General features: G+C 40.0%; 1 protein-coding gene across 2 annotated transcripts in view; it reads right to left on the minus strand.

Moving 5' to 3' along the window:
• Positions 1 to 22282, minus strand: part of NTRK2 (neurotrophic receptor tyrosine kinase 2) — a 194570-nt gene that overhangs the window by 66749 nt on the left and 105539 nt on the right. The window lies entirely within an intron of this gene.

The raw sequence follows: 22282 nt of genomic DNA on the forward strand, positions 1-22282 counted from the left end.
GCTTCCCACGGGCTCCACTGTGATAATGAACTGTCAGAGCCCCAGTACCAACAGCAACGACACAACCAAACAACCACTAAATGAGATCTTTTAAAGCTGTGGCCCATGATGAAGTTGAGGACAAGTTCAGTTTCTGCCAGTATGCTTTCAGCACCTAGAAGCATCTTGGTTTTGAGTTGATAATTACAGTGTACTGAGCCAAGCAGCTGTCACTAAGGAACAGGAGCTGCCCAAATGAACCAAAATGCATAGAAGTTTACTGCTGATTTATCACACAATAATGAACCCAGTTACAGCCTTTTGAGGCATGGAAGTGAAAGACTAAAAGAGAGAGGAAAAAAAAAAAAGATGAAAGAGAGGAAGAAAGAGCTTTGAACATTTTGTTCCAGTCGGCTTCCAAGAAAGAAGAAAACGCCAGGCATGATTCAATTGGAGGATGCCCTCCCACAGCCCCACTGTTTGCTGGAGAAGTGGCCATTGGGCAGATACCCGAGACATGTATTTCCCAAAGCACACAGATCCAGTCTTTGCTGAGACATGAACTCTCACTGATGACAAAACACACACATAGCAGGGCAAACAAGAAGAACAGCAGAAATATCTGAATGAACTTTATTCAAGATCTGACATACGATGTCGATATAATGAACATGACCTAAAGAAGAGTGTTACACTCATAAGCAGACTGATTTGGCAGCTCTGACCAATTAGTACCAGTTAATTTTATGGTGATAGCTAGTACACACATATGATATTTTGTAAAAGCTTAACAGATGTCACCATAAATCATGGTCACCTTTCTCCCCTGCACTCTTTATATTTGGAAAGTACTTGCATTTGAATCTTCTGTAATACTACTTGTAGACTGAAATGAATGCAAATGTAATTCTGGCAGTCTCTGCAAGAAACCAAAAATGCATGGACCAGAAAATGTCTATATGATTGCTACTTTTAAAAAACAAAACTGTTTTGTTCCAACTACTGTACACGATGATATTTACAGCAACTGCAGTCTGCACAGAACAGATAGGCAAAATGTTGTTTTTTCCCCCCCTTCCTTCTGAAGTTCAAGTCCTCACCCAGAGCAATAAATACCAGCTGCCTACATACTCACATACTTTGAAATCATTTTGAGCAGCAGTAACCAACGCAATTGGCTGCTACATTTGTTGAACTGTAATGGCAGAATACTCCATGTGTTTATCAGTAAAGGAAATATTAAAAATTACTATAATTTTTATTGTTACCAGTGAAACAGCTGGATTTTTGTCTCAAGTTGCTGGGAACTGGCACTTGCAGCTAAGGAAATGGGTGTTGTCCGTTGATACGCATGACATCTGCACTTAACTAGAACACTGAGGTACACAAAGCGTTATTGTTAGCCCTACAGACAAGATGTCACCAGGGTACATTAACAGAACACTTTACAAGCAGTGTTGATTAACTGCTACCTCCTGCAAGACCACCATAAGCAGGAGGGCAAGTACAGACCTGCTTTTAGGAGGGACTGGTCTGAAGCCTGTTACAGACCTGGAGGGCTACTTCGCTTTTTAGTAGTCCGTCATCCACAAAATGGTCCTCAAGCAGTTTCCAGGACTCTCTGTTTCTAGCCTGTCCTTCTGGACAGAATTTTAAAGGAAGAGGGAGGGTCTGAAGATAACATAATTATTTATAAATCAATTTCAAGATTTATTGAGTAGTTTCCCCAGTGTTTTCCCATGTACAACGCTCAACTAACTTGCAGGCTAGTGTGTTGCTTTCACCATTGCTTCTGTCACATTTATTCTTCCCTTGTTGTAACATTTTCTTCGATAGAAGAATGGTAATTCAGCCACATGTTCCAAAAATATAACATGCTCTAACTGCAAAAATAACCACTACTGATTTGCATTTTGCCTTACAGAGAAACTACAGACAGGCAACATTGTTTGGTTCTGAAACCTAGATACACACAGAGACATGAAAAGGTATTTGTCATCAGTGCTTTGGCAAACAACTCTTATAAGAGGCTTCTGCTGAATTAATCCGTTTATCATTGTTTTCCCCCACCTAGAAAACAAGGCCAGAAATGCTTACCTAGCTGTTTCATAATAGTGGTGGTTTTTTAAATATTAATTCCTATTTGGACAGTGTCACAAAGCTATAAAGTGCAAGTTTTGTATTATCAAAGTTCTTACTTGACATATTTGAAAACAATGGCCCAAACTCCTGGCTGCCATTACTTTCTTAATTTCAAAATCTCAACCGAAAATTCTTCAGATATGGCTGCAATGAATACTTTCTTTTATTTTTACAGATTCTGGTCTCCTTGCAAGTTTAAGGGCATTATAACACAGTCAAAAAGAAAAGCAACTGGAAAGGAAAAAAAACATTCAGAAAAAAGATTTTACAACAAAACCCTTTCTCTTGCATTGCCTTCAGTGTTATCTTGCATGCCATTAAACTAATCCTGTTCTCACTCACAAAATGTAAACTGGGAAACTCGGTGGAGTCCTTCTAGATTAACAGTCACAAAGAGAAGCTGCTAAAGAAAGCAATTAAGAAACCCACAGCATCCCTTAATTTAAGACCCCCAAAAAGCCCCAAAGACTTGCTATGAACAAAAGAAAATGTAAGGTCTGCTGCTTAGCTAAGTGCCCTAATTCTTTGCTTATTCCAGTCTGTATGTTGTTTAGTTTACAGTCTTTTATGTGTACCGTCCTGCATAAAAATAAACAGGCCCTCAGGGATTAACATACCACAACCAGTACTTCAAAACCACTTGCTGTAGCTCTCTTTCCACACCTTCATGAATGTAAACAAATAAAGATTTCTAAACAGGAGCTACTGGAATAACTTTCCTTCATAATGTGCCAAGCGGACATCAGAAATACCAGTTGTTGTGGAATACCAATACAGTTGTTGTGGAAACTGGGAAAAATGGTAAATTGCATCCTAATGAGGGCTGTTCTAGCTAAGGATACAGGAATAACATTGTTGGGAAAAATTTCTTCTCAAGACTTTATTATTTTTGTTCATAATTAACCAAGTTGAAAGCTACCGTAGCAAGGAGCAGAGCAAGTAGTTCGAGAACCTGTGTTATCCCTGCTACTGCACAAAAAGTACTGTGCTTTCACACACACACACCTTGCTGAAAGCCCTGTTAAGGACAGCTGTGACAACTCCTGCTCCAGTACAGCGTTTTAAATTCAGGCCCAGCTCTGCAGGAGTCTCATAGAACTTTCCCAACTCAGTGACAGACTTGTCACTGACATTGAGGGAAACATGAAACAAGCAGTCTCACAGAAAATAGGTCTACCTTGCCTCAGAAATACCTCAAAAATTGGACTGGTTGTGAGTTTGAATGAAAAGACAGTATACACATAGCAAATGTGCTATATATGCTGCAGCTTTCCATCCAGTACTTCACATCTGCAGATATACAGGAGAGGAAGATCATCCACACCATGGAATTTATTGTCTCCAGTGAGAAGTGCAAGACTGAACTGCTAGTGGGCTTGAGAAAGAACACAAGGGAAAGGGCAAGGTGCAGTATGAACTCTGAAAAACAGGAAGGTGAATAACTGCTTTAGTTCAAAAGAAAGGGATTCTCCAGACCTCCACTGATTAGTAGTGCTAATCAGATTTTCTCCTGTTTTCTCACTTAAGCATTTTAGGTTCTGTTAATTTATGTTTCTTCATCCTGAACAGCCTGTTACAGCTCCTCAGGTACAAGCTAAACATCTGCCCTGCAATGGCTTCCCTTAAAGATTTTATACAACATTTTAATTAAACACTATTCCTAGTACAGCAAGAATCTGTCCATATCCAAAGCAATGTCACAGCCATTTGTTTCTGCACAGTGATGGATTTTGTTGTTACACGAGACAATCATATTTGGGGTATGCTTAGAAAAAAACACAGACTTTTGCTAGCTTATTTATCACTACTTCTTAGTGACTCAACTTTATTTTGATGCCATATATTGCACAGCTGTCAGCCTGTTGGAAATACTTCTGCACCCCGTTTGGTTAGTTATCCTACAATTTCAAAAGCTTGTGATCTCTTATGGAAGTTTGCAGATGTAGTTATCTCACCCTTCCCATCTATAGCATGACAATGCATGCCAGAACACAGGCTCTGGCACAGACTTTGGAGACGGATGTGGAAAGGTTACACAATTTTGCAATAAATTCATTATGATCAAGCAGCACCAGTTAAAGCAATCACTCTCCTGGCCAAAGAAATGTGAGGAAAAGAAAAACAAAAAAACCCAAGTCTTCGCTTTTCTGATGTCCTGTTGCATCAAAGCACAGGTTGCAACAAGCTGAGAAAGTGTAATGTGCTTCAACGTCTTTTTCAGTTGCTATGGTACAGTTTCTTATGGAAAATTCCTTGTTCTGCGTGATGTTTTTCCTGCCTCATTTGGGATGGCAGAACCGTTCCTTGTGTCACCTGAGAAACCGGGCTGTCAGTTTCCACCTATTGGTGAGAAAGAAACTCATCAGCAGCAGAACTCAATGGAAAATTCCTCGGGTAGAAGTTTCTGCGCTGGAGGCCAACATGACACCGGCAGCAGGAAGGACAGATGGCTCAGGGGCCAAGGGGGCCATGCAGGAGATCTGGCTTCCACCTCAGCATCAGCCACAGATTTCCTGCGTGATCTGGGGCAAGGGATTTAATCTTTGGGACTCCCTGCTAATGCAGGCAGGACAACAAAGCATCCTTCCCCCATTCTTCACTCTGTGCGTGAAGTCCCAGGTCCGTAACCTGCCTACAGGTCAATCAACTAGCTCCAGGTTACAGGAGTGGGGCCACAGGCAAAAAGGTCTTCAGGCAGGGGTTATTTGCAGCTGTGGAATCCCACAAGCCTTTGCAGAATGAGGTCTTGTTTGGACCTTGGGGCTCTGAAGTAACACATGCAAATAATAATAAATAATTGCATCATTCTCCTCTCTTAACGAAAAATATCAACATAGGCAACGAGGGAAAACTCCAGCTCTGCTGTACAGCCAAGCAGGAAAAAACATTTTGCTTTTAGAGGAGATCTGCAATCTATTTTCTGCATAGATAATACGAAAAAAATTTCCAGAAACACAGTATAAAAATGGTATTACAGTATCACACTAGTAATACAAAGCAATCAGAGATAAAGCCTTTTCACTAGGGGAATTTCTTTTATGGATTAGTTGGAAGCAATCTGATTTAATGTGACATTTTTCCTGCTGGAATGTTTTTCCTTCCAAGCAAAAAATAATTAGATTCCACAACTTCTGCTTCATGACAAAACCAAAGCATGGTTAAAACAAACAAACAAACAAAAAAAAAGAAAAAAAAAAGAAAAAAAAGAAAAGGAGTTAACATTTTAATGCAATTGGATACCTGCTGTACTTCAGAATGCTGAAATTCCCATGGGCTCCCTATGGTGATGAAAAGAGCTTTTGATCTCTCTGAGGAAATGGGTTTTTAAAATAATAAATTTGTAAGTGCTTGAAAAGAGACTCCTTTAGCAACGTCTATCAGGAGAATGAAGCGTGTTCAAGATGTGACAATGCAGTTGCACTTCATGGGACAAATGTTCTGGTGGTGCCAATATTTAAAGCTCCATTGACTTCAGTGGAGTTTCACCCTCTAATCCAAGAAAGTTTGGATTTGTTGGATATCGCTTGCAGTTACATACAACCACTTCAGTCTTTTAGAGTCCCTCTCATTACCACGTAAATTCAACAAGAAAATTAATGGAAACAGGTGTAGGAATGAAAGAAAATAAGTCAAATATTAATTGAATGCAAGTCAGGATATCCAAAATTTTGATCACAGCACTGATGTCAGCATAAAGCCAGTCAAAAAATTTGACTGAAAAATGTTAATGGTGTAAAATAAAGTTTAAAAGATTCATCAGCAGGAAAATGTTAATTTTTTCAGATACCTTTTTGGCTTTCTAAAACAAAAAATCAAATTCAACATTCCAAAGCGGAAAAAGCTTTCCTTCCTCCAACCCCACAAAACAACAAACTAAAAAAAAAAAAATCTTACCCATAACTTTGGTTTGCCAAAATAAAATTTTCATTTTAAAATACCAATTTTTTTTAATTGAAGATGCACATTTTTCCATTTCAACATTTTAATTCAAAATGAGACAAAATTGAATCCAGCGCTTTGCTTTAACTTACATTTTGATTTTAAAGCAGAAAGTAATTTTGAAATGCTGAAATCTCTCATATGAGGAAAATTCTATTTTTGAACAGCTTTACTTCTGTGCATTTAAAATCTCAGCTATTACCCTGGAACTTTGGAGGGGGAGTTGTACTGAAGATGGAATAATTCAGTAAAAGTTGCATTATTCTGGTTGTACAAAGCTATAAAGGCTAGGACTTTCTCATTTTGCATTATGTTGGAGGAACCACTCTTTCAAGGCTGTCATCAGGTGAAAAACTGCATTCCAGTCTCATACAGAAGCCTATGCAGGATGCCTGCACATCAGCACATTGCTCCACTGATCTTCCTCATTCTTATCCAGAGGCTATCATATCTGACTCTCAAGAAACTTATCCAGTAAAAATCACATGCAAGTGGAAAGCATCAGTAAACGGAAGTTAAAACTACATTAAGCATGGCAAAGTTGTAAGAAAGGTCTAATGAAGTTATAGAAGTTTGAACCAAAACTCAAGATTTGAATACAACTGACTTTTGACAAACTTTAGATCCTGGGCTAAATGCTGCGAATTAAAAGTAATTGTTCAGAAAATCTCTTCCAGGCTGAACAAAATAATAATCATCAAATAAGGATTCTGCAATTTAATTCCTATGCTACTGTAAATACTCTTCAATGTACAAATCCTTTGAAAGAGCAACCATTTGCATACAGCAGTATTTTTGTGCTAGAACACACCATTTGGATTATGATGGGCCATTTCATCTTCATTAAGGTGGATGCTGTTATATTAATATTCCTAATACAAAGAAAATTTGCAGAATGGCTCCTCTGCTTTTCAGCAACCAATGCAAATCATGGTATCTCTTAAATATCCTGTCCCTTTGATATTCACAAGCACTGCTGTTTTATCCCAGGTCCCCAATAATCTTCAATCTCCAACAGCACAAATAGCAGCTGGAGTCTGGAGGTGGGGGGCACAGATGGCTACAGAAATAAACGGTGACCCAGAAGAGCTTTTTGTTCTTTAGCTGTCTTGTACTCTGTTGATCCTTTCACACTCCCCAAAGATCTGAGACATTTTATAATTATGACCATTATGAAATGCCATCAGGGATTCAAGAGGAATTCCTTTCTAAACATCTAGAGAAGCAACAAACATCAGTTAAAAATCTATAAAACCAAATCAACGGATGGTTAAAGCCACAAATACAAAGTCCTATCATGCCAACCTCCAGTTCTCTTCACTGAGACTCCAGAGGAGTGTGGCTAAAAATCCCTTCCAAATCCAACCTGGATATTCAATTAGTTGGCTGTCAAGATGAAATGCAAGAAGAAGGAAAGCTCGATGAACACTAGTGAAAGGCAACTGAAAAGATCCTTAATCAATCACTGCTGCTTTTATCAAGTCAGGTCATGTATCAAAAGCAAAGTCTACTTGTCCAAATCCTTTTGCTCCCTGAATCCAAATCCTGAAGTCAGGGAGGGCAAAACCTAGCTAGTGATTTTAATTGCTTGAACTTTGGAACAGTGCAGCTGCAAAATATTGGCTTAATTGGAGTAAATGACCAACAGGCCTACCCTTTTGTCTTTCTTATCTTTTATTTCCTTTTCCTCCCCCACCCTCTCCTTCCTTCTCTTTGAGAGATTTGTACATTATCACTGCCTCAGAGTGTGCCACTTAGTGGATCACTCTCTAGCTGTTGCTTGGGATATGTGCAAGTTGTCAGCTTTTGTATTCTCCCTGCAGTTTCCCTATTGTCCATCATCTTTGTGATGCTGTTTCAGTTTTCTCCCATCTAATAAGTTTTATCAGTAATTGTATCTCAAAGTTTATATTTATGAAGCCACTGTAGAACAGTATTACCCTTAACCACATGCTTGCTGGCTTAAACACATAGAGATAAGCATATTTTCTCCATGTTTGCAACACGGGAGGTATTCCCTGGAGCAAAGCCTGATGACATACAGTGAACTACAGCCATACAGAGAGCAGCTGCCTGTTAAAAGTAACAAGCAAAATATTAAGGAGTCTGCATTGCCCTTCCTTTGTTCTGTAACCTTGCTATAAGAGAGTATCACAGTAAGAGACTGAATATATTAATATACTTCCTGTCTTTTGCAATCATGGATACAGTGTGCATTTCATAAATCTTTACATTATTTTTCCCTGGTGCTTTGCTCCATCACCTTTCATTGGGTTGAAGAGAAAGGGAAGAAGAAACTTTTGTCTCCTATGAATCAAACCATCACCTTTTGTGGATCAGACTGAGTAGTAGCTACCCAAAAGTGCAATTTTATTTAAAGGTATCTTACAACTTGCACAACTTAACAATACACACCAAGAACGTCAATAATTCAAGTGTATCAGGATGCAGAAATGCTTAGCTTGCACAGTATTAAAAGGCTCATTAGTTTACTTAAAAGCAACAACCCAAAACCTAATTTTAAATACACTCCTGTCAGAGACAATGACGTTTGTCACAGATGAGGTTAAATAAAGCTTGTTCCAGCACAGAATCTGAGATGCAAAGAAAACAGTGCTTGCTGGTTTTGGCTCGGATGTGTTCAAATAGGCTTTGATCTATGGCCTTCTTATCCTGATTATGCAGAGTTAACATGCTGTGCAAAACTCCAAGTCCAGCTCAGCACTGACATGGCTTCTCAGGATCTGCCAGCAGAAAGCAGAGCAGGGAATGATGGGCAGCTTGTGACCACAAAGGGATTATACCTGAGCTTGTAAACTAGTATCTTCTTATTATAAGTCAGTGGAGATCTAGGAAAGATTTAAACCCAGGATTGCTATCTTTCCTTAGACTGCATTTCCATTTAAATAATTGCCCTTCTTTGGACAGGAGAATAAAAACTCCTGCATATGTTTCTGTAGCAGTTGTGTTCTTAGCATTTCTCTAAATTCTGTCTGAAAGGGACACCTAAAAAAGCCCTCTGTAAGAGGAGAGAAATTCATGGGACTGTTGTGGCACAACTTTTCCGTAGTCTGCTGCCTTCTTTATCATAGGGCAGAGATTAGTCTCTCAGCCATTCATATGTCTAACAGCACCACTGTGCTGGTTTTGGCTAGGATAGAATCGATCTTCTTCACAGTAGCTAGTATGGGGCTATGTTTTGGACTTGTGCTGTTATGTGTTATTAACACTGTTGATAACACAGGGATATTTTAGTTACTGCTGAGCACTGCTTACTCCGAGTCAAGGCCTCTTCTGCTTCTCACCCCACCCCATCAGGCAAGTAGGCTGGGGGTGCACAAGAAATTGGGAGGAGACACAGCTGACCCAAACTAACCAAAGGTATATTCTATACCTTACCACCAAATGATTGAATGGTTGGGGTTGGAAGGGACCTTAAGATCATCTAGTTCCAGCTGCCCTGCCATGGGCAGGGACATCTTCCATTAGACCAGAATGACCCATGAGCTTTTGCCTTACGCTTTACTACCCAGGAAGGAGCTTTTCAAGCTCTTCCCCACAATGCTGGTCAATGCATTTCTGTCTGAAGGCAATCCAATTGCTATTCCAGTCTCAACAGCCTCTTGAGTGGAGACTGCAAATACTCCAAAACAGTTGCTTTCCTTCTCATGAGAATAAAACAGAGTCAAGACAAATCATGTCCTCCTGCACAAGTGGTAGGAGAAAATCATTCAGGTATTGTTCTTTCTTTGCCAAAGGCTGAGACTGAGGTTCTTCTGGGTTTTGGTTTTTGTTTTTTTTTTTTTCCATTTGTTTCTCCCTTTTTCTGTCCCTCCTTAATTTGTGTGGGACATGTTCCCCTTGATGGGTATTGTTTTCGGCTATTTCTTTTCTTCCAAGCTGTGGGCACCAAAAAAATGAGAGCACATCCTTGAAAGACAGCCTAAGAAATCAAATCTAAACAAACCCTAAGCAACACTCAGAAATGAGAGGAGTTGTGTGAGAATGGCTTTACTTCATGAAGTTTCTAACTGAAACTATAGCTCAAAGAAGTATTCATCATGGCAGCTGAAAATTCTGTCAAATCCGTACTTCCCTCAAAATGATATAAACAATTGTCTGAAGTTTAGATTTGGCTTCTTCATATCCAGTCTTGGGAATAAATAACCACATGATAGGGAAAACTACCTTACTTTTAATTATTTCTTTCCAGTGCTGTGGGTAACAAACCAAGGTGGGAGGAAGGAAGAGGGGAAGCATGTGCCACTGTAAAAACAGCTTCGCTTCCCATTTTCTTAACTCTGACTTCAACCTTCCAGTACAACTCAGTGCCACTCAAGGGATCCTCTTGGAGACTGAAAGCCTTTTCCTGCACCCTGTAACCTGTACAATTACTGACTTTCAACAGTTTCCAGCAACCAGTTTTCAAAGGCATTTAGGTAGCTAAAGGCAAAGCAATCACTAACTGGAACTGTCCAAAGCAGTAAGCTGATTAACACTCTGATTTCTGTTGACCAGACTTCCAAGCTGTTCAGGGGCTTTTTAGAAAACCAATTAGTTGTTGATTTAGCACCTAAATGCCTTTGAGATGCTCCTTTCATGTGCCTAGCCGACATCTGAGAAGGGAATTTAGATTCCCTAAATGTAGAAATCTTAAAAAAAAACCCAACCTAGAAAGCTTATTAGATATACAGAGATACTCTGCAATTTACAGAAATGAGTGATAATTCATAGGTATACAGCACATATTGTTTCTAAATGCAAACAACACGCCCATGCAATATGTTTTCCTTTTAAGCATTTCATTGCCCCCAAAAGCTAATGGACAATTCTCTCGCCAGAGGTACTGCACAAATGTTCATCAACAGAACTTTAACAATTTCAGACCTGGTTGTAGGGTCTTGACTTATGTTATCTGACACCTTTTTCTCCTGCAGGGGTTTTGTACTTCAATCACAGTGATTCCCCCACAATCTGCAAATAATAGTCTTCAAATATTACGAGCACTGATAAGACGTAGTGAGTATTCACTTCATACCAGATCTGTAGGTCTCATGACTTGATCCACATGCTGGCCTTTGAAGAGCGATAACCTGCCTCTGTGGAATGTCCTGCTCAACCGCAGGCCAAGAAATTCATACCAACCCTCAAGGCCCCAGAAACTACTGAGCTCAAGGGTTGCCTGTCTCTCTTTGCACCTCTCAGTCACAGCCCCAGTAAGCAGAGGTTCCTTCAGCATCCTTGGCTAAGAGAGCTGTTGGTGCTGAAAGGTGCCCTCGCTTCTGTCCAACAGACCAAAAGAAAACCAGCTTAAAAGAAAGTGAGAAAGGGAGAGCTCTAAAAGTTGATCATAAAGATATGTTTCAGCAGCTGAAGTTTTTTTAATTAACAACAGAAGCATGTTTCTGGATTTGTCTACCCACATAATCATATTTTTTAAACGAGTCAAAAATGTTGAACTCAGGTTTTTTATTATACAGAATATATGTGTAAACTCAAACAGGTATATTAATTAAACACTTTGCAGAGAGAAAAACAGCCTTATAATTTTTCCCCAACTGCTGTTGTGGAAAATGAGAAGTCTTTTAAGAGGTTTAATTAACAAGTTAATGCTGAAAAAAAATATTTTAAGAATACTGCAGAATATTTCAGAATCTTACCAACTGTGTTACTTTTATCTCTGACAACATTTTAAATGGCTGTTAGGTCCCACTTGCTGCTGGCCTATATGTCCATAACACACATGCAACTAAGCCTGAGGCAATGAGGAGCTCCCCAGCAAAACCCTGTCAAAACCAAACCAAATGTACTCAGAATTTATGAACCTCAGTAGCGACTTTGCTGGGAAAGTTTTTTCAAGACAGAATGATAATCAAACTACACAGACCACAGAATAAAGAAAGGTTTGGGAGATCAGCCACCCCAGAACACCTGATAAGCCCTCCTGCTTGCAGGGGAAGATGATGTAAGGGCAGGAGCATGGGCTTTCTGCATCTCAGCTGTGCAGATCCACTACCAGTGGGACGCAGTGGGAAAGCACCTCTCACATAATCTGAGTACAATCGGTGTAGGAAAGGGAGGAACAGAGGAGATGAACTCCTGCTGGGCCCATGTGCTGCCATGCAAGCCAATACACCCCCATTCGTACACAGAAATACATAGATAGGAGGGGCATGCATATATTCAGTGGGCTGTGAGCCCTTCTGCAGTTCTAATGGCTCCAGGCATAACATAACCCATTGCTATCCAGAGCCTTCCTGCCCTGGGCAGATCTGCAAACCACACAGTCTCCTCCAGAACACAAACTGCCAAAGCACTCTCATAAGCCACAGTCTCAAAAGCACTGAAAAACTTAACTTCTCAGAGACAGCTGCTGGTGAGAGGTGTGAACATGTTATACACAGCTGAAAAACAACATGGCTCACACTGCAACTGTGATAAATATGACCCTGTCTTAACTGATGCTTATTGTGGACAACTGTATTCCTGATCATTTTCTCCCAAAATTCATCTTTGGGTGAGCTTGTGCTCAGGACTAACTGCATTTTACAAATTTATTTTTCTGAATAACAATGCATTTGATTGGTGATGAACTCAGGAAAACCAGAAGTAGGGTTTATGAAATAATTTTTGCTACAAAGTTATTTTATTTATTTCTGATTTTCTCATACTTTAGTATTTATTAGACTTAAAAAGTCTCATTTTATTCTTATTTATACTACCTTGCATCCCTGGGACCTGTATTTCTTATTTAGTCAAAACTCTTGCTGACACAAAGGAATGAATTCAAGGCCTGCTCCTGATCCTATGCTTAGGCTCATGATAAGGAGCTTTTCATAATGGATTTTTTTTTTACCATACATCTTAAATATAAGTACTACTCATTTAACCTCTGTCATGTAATTTTCGCATTACACTTTACATACATATGCAGGTTTCTGTATATAAAATCAACATCCATAGAACTCAGTATGCAACACAGAGTTTGAAAGGCATAATTTAATCATTACAATACAAACAGTGCTATTTGTCATTTATGTATTACTGATCTAGCTATATATTTTGCTGCCAAAATAGTGTATGTATTTTTGATACAGACGTATCATCAAATGACAAACTGAATGTAGCGATGCTACTGAGATTACACCTACTAAAAGAGCAACATGTTGGGTTTTTTGCTCTTTACTAATATCCTAATTCCAGAGACGGCTTGCACACGTGTTTAATTTCACTTCACCTTTCATAAAGTCCTTAAGAATGCTCTTCACATGAAACCCATGGTTGGACTTGATGTTGACAGTGAATTTCAGAGCTCTGCTGAAGAACAGTGCTTATCTGAAGTTTACCTGACAAATTTGCATGCTCTACCTGAACTTTGACACTGGACACTTTAGTGAGAGTGCATGTTTCATGCTGTCTTGCCTTGTATTCTGTGTCTGTACTTGAAATACAGGCTTTGGATCTTCATTGCTCAGATCTCCTTATAACATTCACTATTTAGCCAGAAATATGTTTCATGTGCTGTATTTCCAGGTGATAAAATGCTCGTGCCATGCATAAACTAAAGATCATAGTCCAAGCTGTTCTTTCTCGTAGTTTTATTTCCAGCATTTGAGCTTTCAGAGCAAGTAGTTTACCAAGTAATTTGGGCCACAGAGCAAGATGCTGTATGATTAAAGCATGATTTCTTGCTTTTTTTATTACATGTAAATGGACTTTATGGACAAATCAAGAGTCCAACACAAGTAACTTCTGGGGGCAAAAGTGATTCTATAGGTTCACCTCTACACTAAATGTGGAAATATTCCCTTTTTTCAAATTCTGAGTTTTTAAGGAGGTAGAAACCCATGATTTTCAAGTTGAAGGCTTCTGCCTTTGGGAGAATTTCTTCCATCTGGTTGGAAAACAAAAAAAAATGCAGGTCTGCTGAGTCTCTGAGTGAGAATGAGAAGGAGGAGTTCAAAAATCTAGTTTCTCAATTTATTTATTCCCTGGTACATTTTATTTGTTAGGAAAAGGAAATATGTGACCACATTACTTGCAAAAATACCTGAGACTCAATATGCTATGGTCTGGGGGACAAATCTCTCGCTCAATTAATAGAAGTCAAATGCAGCTAATGAAATAAACCATCGATGTATATGGCTGACATTTCTGACTTATGTATGACTTGATGTACAATTCCAAAGACACACATTTTAAATGCTGACTGAAAACAAGCTACAAAAGTATTTAGTCAAAAAGATAAAATATACCTTCATTTATCTTTATACCTTTGTTTAGTCAATCTCTCTCTTCTACATTTGCCTAGCCAATAAAATATCCCCAGAGTAAAGCACACCATGGGATCAGAACAATCAGTACTTATATCCCTCCTTGTAATCTCAACCTCATTCATGTCTGGCTTTCACCATCTAAAGCTTTTTGGTTTTCAGCATCTGAAGATCCTGAAGTGAGTGCCCTGTTAAGCCTTACAACCTCTGAATCCGGACTAGCCATGAATGTCAATACCGGCAAGTTCAGCTTCGACAGTGAGGTTTTTTTCTCCCAGTCTGGATTTCACTAAGATTGATCAGTTTTGCACCTCTGCATTCTGGCTGTGGAGGTCATGGTGTCTTTTATGGGAAAATGAGATGCTTATAAATTTTCAGTTCTGCAAACTTGGGGAGTTGATAGAAAATCCCCAGGCTTAAGGCTTAGTTGGATAACAAACCACTACACCAGCCTTTCTTTTGTGGACACTCAGACATAAAAGCCTTTCAAAAAAGATGGAAATGCTGACAGAGTGTTTCTCTTGAGAGACCCTTTTTCTATGCACAGGGACCAACTCAGTCTATTTTTCACCCTGTAATGTGTCAAAAATTAACCCTATTCCTCAAAACTGTAGGAAATTGTAGGATGACAGATACAGATACGTGGGAAATTAAGTCAAATGCAGATTGTCCATTGCAGGCAGACTGCTCACTGTGCATTGCTATTTTTTACAGGCTACTGTGTGTGAAGGAGGAGCAGCACACAGAAATGAACAAATCTGCTGCTTTGGGTTACAGGCCTGGCAGATCCTTGCAGCATAGAGGCTGTTGGTGAATTTTCCTTTTTTGCCTGCAGCTTTCATATTATCAGACTCTCACATCCCCACTCTGCAGTGAGCACCCATGCACCCAGTGAGAAAATGCATATGTTGGGGCCAGGCTCTGCTGCGGGGCTCCAGGATGACTGAGAAATACAAACGGGGACTACATCCACTCCTTCTCTTGAACCTACCCTGGAAATCCAGACAACTACTTTTTTCATGTCAAATGGCCCATTGCTAGTCATCCAAGGGTTGGGGAGACGGTTGTCAGCCTACTCCAAAATGAAGAGAAACCAGTCCCACCTTGCAGGGTGTGAGTGGTCAGAGCCATGGAAACAACCGGGTATTGAACTACAACCAGTTGGACCCTTCCACAAATGGCCTGGGAGAAGAAATGTAACTCAGTGGGTCCTGGCATCTGGTTGCTCCCCTCTGCTCTGCAGCGGACATGCCAGGGCCATCTCCCCAGGCTGGCAGAGAAGGGCCAGCTCTTCACTCTCAAACACTTCTGCTATGTTCAAAAGCTCCCAAATCATGAATCCGAGTTAAAAAAAAATCACAATGTAATGAACAGAAGAAAACCAAGTGCAGATCTTTCTTTTCTATTTCCTCAGCCTTCTGGGGTCTGGCTCACATTTTCAAGCTTTTCTTCAAAATTTTCTCATTCTAAAATGAAATCTGACATCATCACCAGACTCCAAGACCTACGGCTTTAAAGAGAAAAGTCCAGTACTGTGGGAGTCACAATAAAATTATATCACTCCTGCTTCTTTTCTCCATGAAAAGTTATTCAAGAAGGTGATGGACTCAAGCAGAGCATTTCTGCCACCTTCCTGCCTAACAGGGAGAACCAAAGTCTGGCTAAGTATATGTTAAAAAGAAATCCATAGTTAAGAACAAGAAAGTCAGAAGAAGTCTGAGATCACCTTTAACTAAATGGTGTAACAATAACTAAAATGTAAATCAAAATCCCTAAACATAAATTGGAAAGTTCAGTGTTCAAATTGGGATAGAAGAGGGATGCTCTTCTGCTTTTAAAATTAGCATCGCACTTGCAATCAATAATTTTACTGTGGAATTGGAGCTATAGAATGTAAATTTTTTTTTTCAGATCAGCAACGTAAATCAAAATTAATTTAGAAAAATTACATCTATCAGCTTGTATTCAGCTGCAGACTTTCTCTAACAGAAGCCAACTGGAAGTATAATGATTATTATCTAAACTGCACATTCACACTCTTATACTTGAAGGAACACAATCCCAAACTGTAGAAACATAGATGAAATACTATCTCATCAATATACACAAATTTCTCATATGAAAGCCACAATCCATACCACATCATCTGAAACACAATGGCTGTATGTATAGCCAGTTACTGAAAGCATCTTGCCACTAAACCACCCACCAACTAATCAACAAGCCTGACAAGTATGCTATTTTCCCCATCATGGATAATATCTTTAGGGATTAGATTGAGTGAGTTGCAAGTATGGATTAGCTGGGAAGTGCAAACTGATGTCAGTGCAGCTGCTATTTATCCACCCTAGGGGGCCTGAAAACTGGAGCTTCCAAACCTCTCCATGAAAAGGCAAAGCCTTCCTTTCAGCTGCACCAAAGCAACCTCAGTGACTTCATGGGTCAGGGGTGGGGGTTACTGGGTGAGAATTAGAATCAAAGAATCACAGAATCATTCAGGTTGGAAAAAACCCTTGGGAATCATCAAGTCCAACCATCAGCCCTACTCTACCTTCTCCCCTACACCATATCCCCCAACATCTCATCTAAATGACCCTTAAACACATCCAGGGATGGTGACTCCACCCCCTCCCTGGGCAGCCTATTCCACTGTCTGACCACTCTTCCTGTGAAAACTTTTTCCTAATGTCCAGTCTGAACCTCCCCTGTTGCAGTTTAAAGCCATTCCCTCTTGTTCTGTCACTAATTACCTGTGAGAAGAGACCAGCACCAACCTCTCTACAATGTCCTTTCAGGTAGCTGTAGAGAGTGATGAGGTCTCCCCTCAGCCTTCTCTTCCTCAAACTTAACAGTCCCAGCTCCTTCAATCGCTCCTCATAGGATTTATTCTCCAGGCCCTTCACCAGCGTCGTTGCCCTCCTCTGCACTTGCTCCAGCATCTTGATATCTCTCTCATACTGAGGTGCCCAAAACTGGGTGGCCTGACCAGTGCAGAGCACAGGGGGATTGTCACCTCCCTACTTCCGCTGGTCACACTATTTTTGACACAAGCCAGGATGCCGTTGGCTTTCTTGGCCACCCGGGCACACTGCCGGCTCATGTTCAGCTGCTTGTCAATGAGAACCCCCAGATCCTTCTCTCCCAGAAAGCTCCAGCCACACCTCCCCCAGCCTGTAGCCATGCAGGGGGTTGTTGTGGCGCAAATGCAAGACCTGGCACTTGGCCTTGATGAAGCTCATCCCATTAATGTGGCCCACGGATCCAATCTATCCAAGTCTCTCTGTAGAGCCTCCCTATCCTCATGCAGATCCACACTCCCACTTAACTCAATGTTATCTGCAAACTCACTGATGATACACTCTACGTCCTTATCAAGATCATCAATAGAGATGTTAAATAAATGGTCCCACCACCGAGCCCCAAGGAACACCACTTGTGACCGGCCACCAGCTGGATTTAACTCCAGTGACCACCACTCTCTGGGACCACCCATCCAGCCAGTGCTTGACCCAGCAGACTGTTCACTCATCCAGGCCATGGGCAGTCAGTTTTTCTGTGAGAATTCTACGGGGAACTGTGTCAAATGTTTTTTCAAAAACCCAGGTAGACAATATTCACAGCTTTTCCCTTGTCCAATAGTCAGGTCATTTTGCCACAGAAGGAGATCAGGTTTGTCAGACAAGACCTGCCTTTCATACCCCAATGCTGACTGGGCCTGATCCCCTGGATGTCCATTATATGACTTGTAAGGGCACTCGAGATGACCTGCTCCATGACCTTCCCTGGCACCGAGGTCAGACTGACAGGTCTATAGTTCCCTGGATCCTCCTTTCTGCCTCTCTTGTAGATGGGTGTTACTTTGTAAAGAACAATTTGATTCCCAAAATCCCAAACCCACCTACTACCCAAATTCTGCCCTGACAGTCTCAACCTGGGCACTTCCACTTATGTGTTATGCATGTCCTCTCCTCATGTTTTGCTTTTCACATTGCTACCAACACAGCAATATTATTTACTGACTGCATTTCTATCATTAATCACGGAAATGTAATAGTAATGGACTGATAACACTCCAAACACTTGGCTGCAAGCTAAGTGATGGATGAAGAAAGTCCGTAGCTGAATGGAATAGAATTCCTGTTCTCCATGAATATGGAGAAAATGGAAATGGCTTTGTTTCTTCTGTCCTGTTTCAACAGGTCAAGTTGGCTCAGTTGGGAACTTTAGCAACTACAATTTCTGTGCAGAGATGTAGAAGACTGATTTTTGAAATATCATGGTATTAATGAAAATACCAAATAGCTAAGGGGCTCTGATAGCTCACAAGATTAGTGAAGCTAACCATCTAACAATAGTTATCATCTATGCCTAGAAGCTATTACATTGTTTTCAGTTGATTTCTGGGGACAAAAATCTTTGCAAGGTTTGCCATCCATGCAAGGTTTCTGCACCTGGTGATGTTACTTCACTACAACATTATGGCCCAATCTTCAACCACAACAACTGAACACTGTTGGTAATTCCAAGGCAAGAGGTTTGCAGTGATGTTAATAGAGCACAACCTGGTTTATAATGACTTAAGTGCAAAGAACATTTCACCACGTCCGGGCTGCAGACTCTCTCTCACACAGTTGTAATCAGAGTTGTCACTGTTAGCCAAGCACTGCCGAAGACAAAACACCTTCTGGTATCACACAAAAAGGAACCAAGAAGTCTGGTACGTGTCTGAAACATGTCTGTGTACCACAGACTGTAAACCTTCAAGGTGGAAGTATTCAAGATATTGGAGGGGCAGATGAGGCCACCAGCCGTCAACCATCAAGTGTACATGGCAGGGAAAGGAAAAGCCAGAAGTGCTGAGATAGGATGCCAGACAGACAAGTGCTGAAGAAGCATCAGTGGGTCTGCTGGCAAGGAAAATGGGTAGTTAAAATGATGAGCAGCAGGAGTGGGAAATATCAGCCAATCCCAGTTGGAAGATGAAGAATAATTTTCTACTGTTATGTCAGTTAAAGGTACAGATGAGCTTTTGTGCTGAAACCTGGGGCAGAAATTCAGTCCTAAGTGATATCTGGAACCCAAGCCCTCAAGTCTATGGGTCTTCGATCTTCATCGGTTTGCATTTCACACCTTGAAAACTGTCTCTCAAGAAGAAGCAAGTGCTCTAACTTTTAGCCTGAGATTAACTCTTTAGAAGCCGTCACTCTCCAGGATTTAGGTATTTAGTAGAAAAAGTATCCATTTACTGATACAGTGATGGAATTTCAAACTAAAAGCACTGCAATCAAATTTTAAATTTTCTTTTAAACACATACACTTCTAATAGTTTGCAATGGAGCCTGAAACACTGTTCAGAAATGGTTATCTGTATAAAAGTCAAAATATGCCTTAACTAGATAACAAAAAAGAAACTCCACATGCTACTCATGGCAGACACATTCCTTCAACTTCTGTGAAAGCTACAGTATGATCTGCATACAGTTTCACCTAGCTCAAAGTCTCACCTCCTTCCATAGACCAGCATACACTAAATATTAAGAATCTCTTCCAGCATGACTCTCAGTGATTGCTGTGTTTAATGATAGCAGACAATGGAACTTAAACCAGACAGTAAATAAATATAAATGTTAATTATCTTGCTGGAGATGAGAAACCAGATGACATCTGGAGCTGGCATTATTGTAAACAGGAAAAATGTATGAGAGATACTTGGCTTAGAGGTTTATAAATACCAGATAGACACATCAGGAGGAGGTTGGCAGGTTAAGAAAGGACAAGGGCAACTCTGTAATAATAAGCAAGTGAAAGAGATGGAAAGAGAGCGTATGTGAAATTATTTCTGGGAAGACCATTTTTGTCTGAGACGATTTTAGTTACATTCTTTATTGGACAGAGGCTCAGTGTGGTAGGAGAAATCTGCCTTGATTTATACACCAACACAGTTTACCTGATTCTCTTTGCTAATGCAATAAAAATACAAAGACTGAAACCACCATAACAATATGGCACAATGCAGAGCACCAGCCCCTCAAACCTTCCCAAAGCACCACAGTAAAGTCTTGAGCTGCATCCTGTAAGCATTTATGCACAAATTGAACTTCATGTACTGAGATTAATTTTCCTGACACCATGTGAGTTTCATTGCAGCACACAAAACCAAACACAGACTTACATATTTTTAGGACCAGGACCTACTTAGCACTAGTCAGCTGTGATTGAATGTGTCTGTACTTAATGTGCAGCTCACTAAATGTGAACAAATTCTGTGTTTTGGTACAGTTTGGGTTTTTCCCCAGAACAGCATGTATGTTGTTTCAACATTAATGCTGAAAGTCACTGATGTTTATTCAAACAACTATAATGTTGTCTAATGCAGCTGGGAACAGAGGTACAGTAGCCTCATATTTAAAAGCATGGCCTTTTATATAACATTAGAGAGCTTTAATGGGCATGTTGCCCATTTCTGATTCCCTAGTGGCTTCTATTCTTCACAGGAATTAATGTTCTCATCAGAATGCATCTGTATAACATTTTCCTTGTGCTGATCAAGTATCAGCAATTCAGTGATTACCTTATGCCTCCCACTGCATATGCTAGGCCAGATTATTTAAATATCCTCTGGTAGAAGAGAAAATGGAGCATTTCTAATCACAAAATAGTGCTCACAAAAAGCTATCATAAGAGCAAGCATCAGGGATGTACAATACAAAGGCAGAAAAAGACCTTCTGTTGCACTGCAGTAACATCCTTCTGTGGATTGTTCTTAGCGCAACAATCTAGATGTCGATGAGCATTAATACTGACAAGATACGTAGGTAGTCCAGCATCAGTCTTTGCAATCTTAGAATTTATGAATACACGTTAGCATGTATGTCCTTGTGCACAGGTCAAGAAAGATTCCTGTGATGGCATTTAAGCCTTGCAAAGTTGGAAGCAAAGGTTTCTGACCTTGGCAGTAAGCCCCTAGACTAGTTTGTGCTACGAAGCAATATGATTCAGGGTAGGATACAGATAGGATGTATCATCCCTCAGTTGCAAGCCCAATGTTCACCAGCTATACTAGGAATCTCTAGAGTGACTTCCCAGAGAAACAGTTCGAATTTCCAGTGATACCTTGGAAATATATGCATATCCACACAAAAGAAAGAGGAAAAAAGAGACAGGAACAACCTTCAAAAGATCTTAATGTGCTGATGAAAAATAGTAAGCAGTGCAGTTACCATCATACACAACATACTTTAGGTATTTTTTCAGTTATCTGCTGCAATGCTAATCACTGGTTCAAAAATCAACATTTCATATGTCCAATTCTAAAACCGTTACTAGGTTTGAAGAGTAGCATCTGAATTTAAGGATACTCTTTTTTTACTAATCATAGTTAATTTTGTTTAACTCTTCATATTTTTTTCACACTTTACCTGCTTATAACTGAATATGAAAAAATTTGTGACATTTATTGTTCATCTGTGACCTCCTGCTCTACTTTTAAATATTCAACACATTTTCCAGCTCTAGAGTTCGAATTATACAATGAAATTAAAAGAATTTAAGTTTTAACTTTATCATTCTTATAACTTTAAAAATACTGAGATTTCAAAGTTAGGTTATGTTCATTGCCAATATAATCAATTTAAAAGCATGCATGTAACAATACTGACTTCTGTTTCTGACCCTGGATTATTTTTTTCCCCAAGAACACATTCAGTGCACAGGACTGGCCAAAGACCACTGAAATCAATGGAAAGACTACTGGTGACTTTGATGAAATATGGATTGGGGTTTGAGCCTAACACTGCTGACTTCATTGAATCATCACAAGGGCTGAATTTGGAATTGACAGATGTAAAGCGGTTCATCCCATGTTCCTTTAACAAATTGCATACATTTTTCCCCTTCCACTCCCAGGAATTTAGACCATTTTCTTCTGCTAGCTGTGTTAAGGAGCCCCA

Source organism: Athene cunicularia, assembly GCF_003259725.1.
Source record: "Athene cunicularia isolate RWA chromosome Z unlocalized genomic scaffold, athCun1 chrZ_part2, whole genome shotgun sequence".
NCBI lineage: Eukaryota > Metazoa > Chordata > Aves > Strigiformes > Strigidae > Athene > Athene cunicularia.